At 38.6% G+C, this 8,849-nt stretch overlaps 1 protein-coding gene across 2 annotated transcripts in view; it reads right to left on the reverse strand.

Annotated features, from left to right (window-relative positions):
- Positions 1–3,656, reverse strand: part of LOC130047072 (DNA damage-regulated autophagy modulator protein 2-like) — a 65,481-nt gene extending 61,825 nt beyond the window's left edge. For both annotated transcript variants that reach the window (XM_056141289.1, XM_056141283.1), the window contains exon 1: positions 3,363–3,656. The gene's annotated coding sequence lies outside the window, so the exon portion shown is untranslated. The remainder of the gene's footprint in view (positions 1–3,362) is intronic.
- Positions 3,657–8,849: the final 5,193 nt, after the last annotated feature.

An 8,849-nucleotide genomic window follows, 5' to 3' on the forward strand; every position in this document is an offset into this window, starting at 1 on the left:
ATCTATACATTTACATTCTACCGGGATACTTTCATTTCTGTCAGATTATTCCAAGACGTTGAAATAGACGCACTGTAAACTATAGTAGTTTTGTATTTGTACGGAACTGCGGCGCGTTCATGTGTAAATGCTCGCCATTAAAGTTTGTAAAGATATCCAATATTGGAAATGTAAATATCAATGCAAGTCCAATCACTCCCCCCCCCCCCCCCCCCCCCCCAAAAAAAGCCCGCAGCTCATCTTACTACGTAAAACAATATATTCCAAGAAAATATGGTGACTTCTCAAACCAATTTGAAATCATTAATTCATTTCCGGGCATGCAAGACTTTTTACGAAGTCTTGAAATACCTCATTTAGTCTAGACAAGGATGGTCTTTATCTTGAACGCCGCAGACCAATGCTCGCATATTGTTGATCAAAGGAACGTTATATTCCTCACATGGAAGCGATGCCGGCGGATGTGGAAGGAATATTAAAATACTAACTATACTGGCCAGCATATGCTGTAAATAACCATATTTTTATGCATTTATTCATTATTCTGCAAGTTTTGTATAGTTTGCTTTACGTTGTTTTCTTTGGAACGCGGAACTTCTATTGAATACAAAATGACTGATATATTCGTGGAGAATATGTGTTAAGACTGTTTGGATGTTACGTTATATGATCTTGCAAAAACCATTCCCTGATTATTTGACCATATGATGCATGTAGATTCATTTAAGACACGTATCTGGAATATGTGATTAAGCGTATGATTAGAGTGCGAAAGGAGACTTGGAGCGTTCGATTTGTGAGATATGAGTGTTCCATTTTTGAGCGAAAGGGGGGGAGGGTCTGTTTGTAAGCGGTAAGGGGTTCCATTTGTTAGTAGCTATAGTAGATGTATTCAAATTGTGAGCGCTAAGAGTGTGAAGGACAGGAGACCAGGAGTGTTTGATTTGTAAGTAGTAGGGGTCGATCTGTGAGTGATAGGAGTGTTTGATTTGTAAGTAGTAGGGGTCGATCTGTGAGTGATAGGAGTGTTTGATTTGTAAGTAGTAGGGGTCGATCTGTGAGTGATAGGAGTGTTTGATTTGTAAGTAGTAGGGGTCGATCTGTGAGTGATAGGAGTGTTTGATTTGTAAGTAGTAGGGGTCGATCTGTGAGTGATAGGAGTGTTTGATTTGTAAGTAGTAGGGGTCGATCTGTGAGTGATAGGAGTGTTTGATTTGTAAGTAGTAGGGGTCGATCTGTGAGTGATAGGAGTGTTTGATTTGTAAGTAGTAGGGGTCGATCTGTGAGTGATAGGAGTGTTTGATTTGTAAGTAGTAGGGGTCGATCTGTGAGTGATAGGAGTGTTTGATTTGTAAGTAGTAGGGGTCGATCTGTGAGTGATAGGAGTGTTTCATTTGTGAGTAGTAAGGGTTGGTCTGTGAGTGACAGGAGTGTTTGATTTGTAAGTAGTAGGGGTCGATCTGTGAGTGATAGGAGTGTTTGATTTGTAAGTAGTAGGGGTCGATCTGTGAGTGATAGGAGTGTTTGATTTGTAAGTAGTAGGGGTCGATCTGTGAGTGATAGGAGTGTTTGATTTGTGAATAGTAAGGGTTGATCTGTGAGTGATAGGAGTGTTTGATTTGTGAGTAGTAGGGGTCGATCTGTGAGTGATAGGAGTGTTTGATTTGTAAGTAGTAGGGGTCGATCTGTGAGTGATAGGAGTGTTTGATTTGTGAGTAGTAAGGGTTGATCTGTGAGTGATAGGAGTGTTTGATTTGTGAGTAGTAAGGGTTGATCTGTGAGTGATAGGAGTGTTTGATTTGTGAGTAGTAGAGGGACTAGAAGTTGTTTGGTTTTTTTGAGTGGCAGTAGTGTTCAAATTATGAGGTTTAGAGTGTAGATATGTGAGTGGTAGACATGTTCAATGATGAGAAAACTAGGAGTGTTCGATTTTTGAACGGTGTGCTGATGTTTTGATCCCGTCTGGTTTCCAATGAAGGGCAATGATGAAGTAGCCAAAGACCTTTCAGTATTTGTGGGACAGGTCGCTAAATCTCAAAGAATAAGCTCAAGGAGTAGAGTTAGTACTAATTTATTGAAATATCTTTATAGCGTCATTTAAGATTGATTGATTGAATATTGTTTAACGTCCCTCTCGAGAATCTTTCACTCATATAGGTAAGAATATACAATGAATCCTATGTGTATTTATATTGTGTGAGCTTATACTGGAGTAGAACTGACTATACCTGCAACATTTCAACTCGCTTACATGGCTTAGATAATAAATAAAGATAGATCGCTTTCTTATGTTCAATTTAGAGTACGTCGCCATTCACTACAGGGAGGGGGGGGGGGGGGGCTGTGTAAGAAGTTGTATATGTTTAAAAATCGATTGTTACATAAAAACGTTGTATGACAGGTTATAGAAGTTGTATATGTTTTGAGATTGATTGTTTCATAAAAACGTACGACAGATTATACATATACAAGATAACATCACATACGAAATGAAATAACATTATATTGATTAGGGCACAGGTATGAATAATCTCATTGCCTCCCTGGAACATTTATCAGCAGACAGACATGTAGAATAAGATGAGAATGGATCGTGTTTTCAATACCAAAAAAAAAACCAACTTGTGAATCTTGATCTAAAGCGCCACACACTGAGACTGAACCAACATAATTATTTGTTATATAAACGTAATGTATTTCAACAGCGTTTTCTGCGTTGCATGTAACTCGCAGCTGGTGCTAGTGAAAAAATCAGATAATAAACCAGAGGACGCCTGTAGTATGATAATTAAATATCTCTAAATTAATATTATAGCAAGATTGACTATGAAGGTATAGGTGGTTTTTCTTGAAATCAAATTCACGTCTCTAAATTAAGTCGTTAATAATGTTGTTCTTTTCCCACAAATAACAAGACAGACCAATAAGCAAAGATTTTCAAATACCTGATCATTTTATATACACATGTCCACTGTGTGTATGTACATGTACTGTAGAATTTTCAATGATAATTTAATACAATAATCATGCAAGACAATTTTTATCTTTAAACTTGAAACTTTCAATTACTGTTTCTCTCTTTATTTTCACTGTAATTTTATTTTCGTCATTTTCGCTGGGGGCAAAATTCATGAAATTAAAAAACTCCAGTTCATATAATCTACATTTAGCCTTGATATTTATTGAAATAGACATTACATAAAATCATGTATTTATCTGTGTGAAAACAAACTTGAACATGAACCATGGAAATTACCAGCAGCGAATTTAAAGCTGTATATAATACCTCTATGTCTAAAACATAAGCACATATTATGTAAAAATATGGATTAAGATGCCATAAAATTCTGACAAATTCCTACCTCTCATCATCGAAGTTGATTTATATAACACATCCGTGGAAATCACAAACCTCAAAGTAAATGTCGCGTGCGTTCTCCCTTCACTTCCAAGACACTGGCAGCTTTGCCATCCACGACAAATTAAAGCAATCGATACTCGCCGGAATTACCCTGTAGTCCGTATTGTGTCACTTTATGTTGCTTTGGGATGGCTCGGAAACGTCCAATATACAACTGATATACGTCCTGTCCCTAAAACAAACTATTTTATTTTCGGAAATACGTGTTTTCTCCATTGGGAGAATTGTATAGATCAAATAGTCAATACACATTATGAGAATCATAGCTACAAGACAAACATGCGCGTTCTTGAATCATTCATTTCAATCAACAGCTCGATAGACATTAAACTTTCTACTTAAAGTATCGAATCTGTTCTAGCTCAGGCGTCTCAGCGCAAATGACTTTCATCGAAGATTTCAAGATAGTTTAAACTTCCACATCGAAGCAAGCCTTTGGGAGAAATCTTTGGGCATTCGCTCTTGTTAATTCGGTTAGCCTGTACATTTTCCAAAGTGACAACCATGGAAGAGGTACATGTACAGAGGATTTATAAGATAAGATGTAATTGAACAAATGCTGGGCCCTTGAGGGCATATAAAGCATACGGTAGTAACCATAAAAGAAAAAAAAAACCACGTTCAAATAGAGAGCGTCATTGCACTTTAAAAAGCCCACTCTAATGTAGAATTTTGTAGCAGTTGAAGATTGTACTTGTATATAGAATTCAATTCATATACATTCCTATATGCATAACCATACCATATATAAAAGTATGTAATCATACATACAAAAATGAATTCTTAACATGTATATTGCTAATAAAGTAATCAAATATATTTTATATTGGGTTTTCCCCTTCCAATTTACACAGAGCATTATATCTTATGTATCCACTTCCCAGAAGGGAGGCATACTATTGTAGTGTGAATTCTTCCGCTTTTCATTACAGATGTTGTCCGGGCCATCCCAAATGGTCGCCCCATTCCAAATCGTCGCCAGGCATCCCAAATCATCGCACCGACGACGATTTGGGACAAGATTGCATTATCATTGGGAGCGACGATTTAGGATGTCCTAAATCGTCGCTCGCTAATATTTTATTGACGTTTTTAGGATAGATTACACAAAAGTTATTTCATTGTACCCCCTCTTATATGGGGGTGCATAGGTTTTACTTGGTCTGTTTGTCTGTCTGTCCGCACCCATATCTCTGGTGTTTGTCGATTTTGCAATTTTGTATGTAGATTACATGTACAAGTGACCCTCTGACATCCCCCCCCCAAATGAGAATTCTGGAATGAGAGCTTAAAGCGCCGCGAACTGTGCACAATTTTCAGCAATATCCCTGGTGTTTGTGAACCGATATGTGGGTTACATATGTTCCTGGCATGTGCTCCCCGTCACATGAAATTTCTTGATCGCGAGCTCAAAGCACCGCGAGCTGTAATCATAGCGAACTATTTTCGACTGTCACTCTGGTGTTTGCGAACCCATTGAGCTAAAATTTTGTATGTAGGTTATATAGGACCAATCACATAGGTTGCACTTATTTGTTTGCTTGTTTGTTCATTTACTTATTTAGAGAGAGAGAGAGAGAGCAACGAATTAAACAAACAAAACATTGAGAAATAATGAGGAAGGGTGGGTGTTTCTCGAGGTTTTCACGAGTGTCCAAACGGCGGGAGAGTTTCCAAACGGCGGTTAACAGGCGTAATCTAATATGATATGAGGTCACTAACAAATCTGCGGTACACAAGATCTAACAACCCCGTTATTAGCAGAATGACCCTACAACAAAGGCAAAACGATTTTTTATCGCGGACACACCCTACTCTCTCTCTTCCTCTCTCTCTCTCTCTCTCTCTCTCTCTCTCTCTCTCTCTGGAGGACTGGACGAAAAAAATTCATATACATGTATACAACTATTTCAACAATAACAATATCACTACCAACCAAACCAACAATAACAAATGCTGTGATCATAATAAATCTTTTTAAAAAACTATACAACAGAACAAATAGAAGACGACGTAGAAGATTAAAATGCTTGTAAGGCCCAGATAACTTTTTATGGTCATAGCTGGACCACAGAAGAAAAAGAAGAAAGAGGAGGAGTTAACAAACAGGGCCAGTTTGTATATAAATAATGTTTCCAAATAGTTGCAGCAAATGGACGACAATTTGGGGTGTGAGGGTATGCCCAAATCGTTGTCGGCGATGATTTGGGACGGGCGACGAATTGGGGTGTATCAGGCCTTCAATATTTAGTGTGTGGGTATACAGTGATAAGGCAGATTGTCGTGTTCCATTTTTGATTACCTTTGACCTTGATATTTATGTAAAGGTAAAATAATAGAATTTTGGGGGCATTTTTTTGTCCGGACCATAACGGTTTTTTTCCACAGGCCTTTGATATTTGGCATGTTGGTAAGTTCAATTAACTAACATATCTTTACAACACTGTTAAATGGATATAAAGCACATATACACAGAGGTGACTGTTATGTAATGTAACTTTCAATTTTCCACTTTAATGATTTTACGAATGCAATAACTTTTTGTAATCCATCACACCGATTAGTTAATCAAGGACAAAATGAACGCTCGTTCATAATTTGAAACTCAACATTGCGAATGTGTTTATAATGGTAGTTTTCGTCCAGTGCGACAATTTGAGGGCCAAATTATGAATACACGTCGTTTCTTCTCGTAAAACGCAGTAATCGAAAACACAAAGCTCTATATGAATGACAAAAAGAAAAAATGCTGTATCATAAACAGTGACCTGATTTCTTGGACATTGTCAGCTATTGTACAATGTTTTAACTTTAAAGTTATAAGGCGAAAACTTCCCAGAGCAGTCCCGGTGTTGTAGCATAGAACACCCCCCCCCTCCCGGACATTCCCCCCGAAAAGATGGACCTGGTAAAGAATTTCCCCCTAGGAAGAATTAACCCAGGTCCAATTTTCGCCCCTAGAAAAAACCACCTTAGTATAGAATTTCCCCCTAAATGACAGTACGCCTTATCCCCCTTCTTACATTTTAGGTATGTATCCGTTTCCAGTTCTATTACTAGAATTCTCTAGCTTATCTAGACCCAGTAATTCTTTTTTTTTTTTTTTTTTTTTGGAGTGAATATTCATCATCTTATGATTTCTTTAAAAAGGAAATTATTCAAATCGTGTAATGGTATATCAAAATTAATTCAGACATCTCAAGTCTTCATAGTTATTTACTAGTATCTAACATTTGAAATAGTGAAGTTGGGAAGAAGTTAATGTTTTTTGTCGGAAGGGGACATAGAAATACCGGCGTCCGTCCGTCCCACTTCACTTTGTGGACGCAACTCCTAAGAAACCGCTCATAGCACAGCAGATATGTGAAAATTCCGGTGAAATTGTGCCTTTGATGATACAAGCATGAAATTTAACACACATTTAGGGCATACCATCACAACGAGTTTTGGAGGTAGGGACATTCCATATTCCTCACAGGGCTAAAATGGCGGACATTTTACAAAATGACGGCTATGAATTGCATATTTTGCCTCATAGTTCAGCTCTGTCATGTGTACTGGATATGAAATACAATGTAGTGAGCATAATATCAACTGTTATGTACATACTATGCAATAACGTCTTAACTTCATTGGCTGGTAACAACTTACTAATATACCTATGCCATTTTGTTTCCTGTTTTCAAGTGATAATCCTACTGCACAGTACCTTCTCGCATACACTATACTTGCTTGGTGTTGGTTTTCAATTTGTATATTGACTAAATGTAGGTGGTGCACATTGCCTGAATGACAATGACCAATAAGCATTTGAAGCTTTTAGATCCCCAACAGCCCAGTACATCTGCAACAAACTTGTCTTATATGACAGATTGAAACAAGTGTGTGTTATGTCAGGAGGACACTGCTGAGATCCTTTCCTGTCCACTTCATTCCAAGCGAAATACAGTCTAGAATCTTGCAGACAATATCCATAACTTCAGTCAGATCGGCTGCCTGCCAAAATCCCTAGAAAAGTCCCTCTGGACAATGGTGGGGTTATACAGTCCGAGTCGATCTTCCAGAACCAAAAGGCTAAGTTGCATGATTCATGCAGAATGAAGTAACAAACCTGCAATGCATCGGACACAGAGCTATGTAAACTAGTGAAGAATCTGAAAGTGTCTCAAGAAAGTACAAAACATCAGAGTGTACATGTAGACCACACAGTTACTTCCTGGAAAGTGTTTCCTTTGTGACAAGCCAGTAAGTAACGATTCTCTGCGCAAAGCTTCCACCTTCCATCTTGATAAACATGTCAGGGCAGCTGCTCTGAAATTAGGAAACAAGGCAGGGTTAAGGCTAACACTAACCCTCTTGTTAAACTGAGACCTTATAGCACACGGTACCTAGTGTCACGTGAAGTGTAAGTTCTCCTTGTATAACATAGCTAAGGTCACAAAGACAACAGTGGATGATCAAGATGATATCAATCATGGTATAACACATGGAAAACTGGTGGCCTACATTGATGATGCCTGCAGGGATGCTCTTATGGCAAGCTGGTAAACCTGACAAGACTGTACACCACTAGACTGGAACAGCTTGGTACAGTCTCGACCAAACTCAAAAGATCGAATCATGACATTTTCAAGACCTGAAGGAGCACACGTCCGGTCAATTTATTCTATTTGCTGTCAACCAGGATGTTGACTCAGCCCTGCAGAGGACATATAAGCACGACGCTGACAGTGATAATTTGTCTTCTAGAGCCGTAAACATAGTTCAAATAGGCATGTTGAAAATGATGACACCTTTCGTGGTTCATTTGAAACCCACTGCTAAGAAATGCCGGTTTCTTCTTCTCCTGTAGCACTAGGTGGTATTATCTTGAATGGTCCTAACATCCAAATATTGAAAAGCAGTCAAGCCACTCATCTGTATCAACACCTACTCCCATAGTCTCACAACTCCTCATTTTCGACAGCTACACACGCAGCCGAGAGAGTACCAGTAGTATCGAGTCTATCAGACACATCCACAATTGGAAGACACCCATGCACGTGTACCTGGACACTAATGCACATAAAAACTCGGAAACGAAGCATAGTTGATGCTTTGTTCCACCAGCATCTCTCGATCTCCTATAATAGGGTGCTGAGCATCTCCATGGATTTGGTGAGCAGAATCTACCGCTTCGTCCAGAAGGAGGGTCCATTTTGCCCCCCCCCCCCCCCCCTGGGCTGGGGAGATCAATTCACAAATGGGGCAATAAATAACTTTTGATCATAACCTCAGTTCAATAAGTACTTGTTGAAGTATCTGAGTATGCATAATATTCTTACCGTACACCACATATCAGCTACAGCAATTAAACAGGGTAGATATTGTTTGCAACTCCACAGACAGTTGAAAATAGACACCAGGAAGAGAGGTAAAGCATCAGGAG

This window comes from Ostrea edulis, chromosome 6, assembly GCF_947568905.1.
Source record: "Ostrea edulis chromosome 6, xbOstEdul1.1, whole genome shotgun sequence".
Lineage (NCBI taxonomy): Eukaryota > Metazoa > Mollusca > Bivalvia > Ostreida > Ostreidae > Ostrea > Ostrea edulis.